Source organism: Myodes glareolus, chromosome 23 (genome assembly GCF_982192425.1).
Source record: "Myodes glareolus chromosome 23, mMyoGla1.1, whole genome shotgun sequence".
Taxonomy (NCBI): Eukaryota; Metazoa; Chordata; class Mammalia; order Rodentia; family Cricetidae; genus Myodes; species Myodes glareolus.
Window position 1 is genome coordinate 18,259,933 of NC_142048.1, and position 2,864 is coordinate 18,262,796.

Genomic DNA, 2,864 nt, shown 5'->3' on the forward strand with positions numbered 1-2,864 from the left:
GGGCAATGATTCCTGCTGAGGTGGGTGTGACTTCCAGTTAGTCTGCGCTTGAAAAGAATGAATACAGTTCCTCTTGACAGGAACTCTGTATGCTCAAGTCACATGCCACGTTAGTCCAGCAGAAAATGAGTTGGAAGACAAAACTCATGCAGTAAGTGTGTTCCACTCAGAAGCACATTCTTAGTTCTTTTTTTTTTTTTTCATGAACAACGTAACTTTAAGTTATTTATTTAGGCCATCTCCTCTTATAAGTAAAGGGATGGAGGATCAGTGTAATGGTCACTGTTGGATACAAGGAAAGATGTGCTTTCATGGTCCTCAAGGAGTAATGGTCCAAACCAGTGCTGTGGTCCCTTGTTGCCTGGGGGAAGGTCCTCTTTACTCATCTTCACAGCCAGTCGGAAGTGGGTTCACATGAGGGTTGTGGAAGAGGGTCTGGTTACCATCTCGCCAGGGGAAGGGCTTGGTCCTGATGCGGAGATGGGGTTAGGCGACGAACTCGGGTCTGTCGTGCTCTTCATGCCGCGACTTCAGGAAGACGTTGAGCATGCTCACTCCCACCGCGGGCAGCGCCACGAAGTAGGTGAGGGTTTTCCACATGTGAGCTGAACCCTCCTCACCATGGGCGCCACTCGACATAGGCAGCCCCACCCGTGGGAGGGTCTAGCCCAGCAGCCCTGACATCCGAGACCCACACACCGACGACACCATCTTGGAACTACCCACATTCTTAGTTCTTGTGCTCATGATGTCGTCTGGAAAATTCACTTAGTTCAACTCCAACACCCTTGCTCCCAACTTCAGTAATCATAGGAGCAATGCCTTTCTTTTTAAAGCCAACATCTACCTGTACATGAAGATGCTTTGCTGCTATCATTTAAGGAAAATGTTTAAACTATTTCCTTGACTCTCTGTTTATGAACGGAAGCACAGTCTACCCCATTTGGTCACAATGCATCTCTAATTAATAAGTAGGAGGGGAAAGTCAAATCTGAATGACATGATGCGCTTTCTTGGCCTGAAAGTGTTCTTATTTTTTAAATTTTACAATAGACCTCCATTTTAAAAAAAAAAAATCCGTCATTTCGATTCAGTGTCACCGTTTCCACTTGCCCCCTTTTCAGATGTCAACATTTTACAGGACTTGCTTGTTAGTCACACTTTCTAGATACTTTATCAAATGGTTAAATTTAAGGACTTAGAAAGGACCAAAAGAGAAACCATATTCCTCAAGCATTCAACAGCCAAGTGGCAAGCAGTACAGCTTCTCCATACCCCCAGAGAACTAAGCCTTGATCGCTCACTCTAGTTGTTTCCACAAGCCCTTCTTCCCTTGCACACTGTGGAAATAAGCTCCGTGTGCAAGTCTGCACACCTCTCTCGAGGATGGGGAAGGGAGCCGGTCACCACTGATCCGGGAACCCAAAACATACACTACAGTCTGAACTGCAATGAGGAAAACAGGGCGCGGGACACAAGACACACAAGACAACTGCATTGCCGTGCTACAAAGAGGATCAGAAACAGAATTCTGTTAATGAAGAACATTTATTTTCTTTTTCTCTCTCTCCCTCCCTCCCTCCTTTGCTCTCCCCGTCTCTCTCATAGAAAACCGAAATGTAAAGCTTATGGAAGTCAATTTTTAGAATAGTCAATTTTAGCTGAATGTAACTAGCTAGAATATAATGAGGAAAGATAAGCTTGAAACACAATCTTTACAAAATTAAATCACGGTTTTAAAAGTTAAAATTAACCAGAGAGAGAAAAGAAAGAAAGTAAGCTTAAAAGTATGTAAGAATTACATCTGTATTTTGCCAAGATATGTGTTAGATTCTCCTTTTTTATTTTAATTACATTTCACTTAAAATTAGATATTGGGTTTGTTTTTATTATAAATGTTTCCAACATGAAATCACAGATGATTTTCAGTTAAAAAGAAGAAAGTGTGGCAAGAATACTATAACTTTCTTCCATTTTCAAACACTAATATAATGATTAATAAAGAAAGCAGAAGAGGGCATGAAAAGTGAAATGATTTCTTTTCTTGAATATTTTTTCTCTCATCCTTTTAACTGGAATCATGCTACTCTTAATACCCTATAAAGTAAAGCTCATTTTTATTAAACTTCGTGAATCATTTTTTTTAAATTTTTGTCAGAACGGATTTCTCTGGCAACAGCCTGCCTACCACTTTCTAAAGAATCTCCGCACATAGACCCCGTGGAGCTTCGCGCTTCATCTGGAGCATGGACGGGTTCCTAATGTACTGTGGGTTTCCTGAACAAAATGCAAAAGCTGGATCTTGAATTTGGATCTCTCCTTTCAAAAGTGTCGGGATTTCACCTCCATTTACTAAAATTCTCACTCTCCTCCCCTTTGAAAGATGAAATTCTCATTGGCTGTGAGATAAAGTGACTGGAACCTAGTGCTAGGCAAGCAGACAACAGATGTCACACACGGAGAGACTTTAAAGTGTGTTAACTTCGAACTGGGAGTACGCAAGGATGAAGAGTATGGGTTACTGCAATAAAACTGAGAAATTTTGCAAGAGGAAATGCAAAATAAATGTCTGAAAAAGTGGGAGAAGGTAAATGATCACAAAAGAAAAAAAAATCCAATTATCAACATGAAATGTGACCAAAACAATCCAATGGTTTTAATAGATATAAAGTAAAAAATGAAAAGATAAAATATCATAAGGAACTCAGTTACTGGCTTCTTCAACTGGGTTGGGGGAGGGATGTTCAAAACCAGTAATGGACAGAAAGCCAAAAACCAGGCTTCATTCAACCAGCACAGAGCCTCCACCCCTGCAGGACTCGCAGCTTCTCAGACAGGTGGGGGAAAGTCACTGTCAGTCACCG

The 2,864-nt window shown here is 41.3% G+C and overlaps 1 pseudogene; it reads right to left on the reverse strand.

The window, feature by feature from the left end:
• Nucleotides 1-307: 307 nt before the first annotated feature.
• Nucleotides 308-711, reverse strand: LOC125413966 (cytochrome c oxidase subunit 6A1, mitochondrial pseudogene; annotated as a pseudogene).
• Nucleotides 712-2,864: the final 2,153 nt, after the last annotated feature.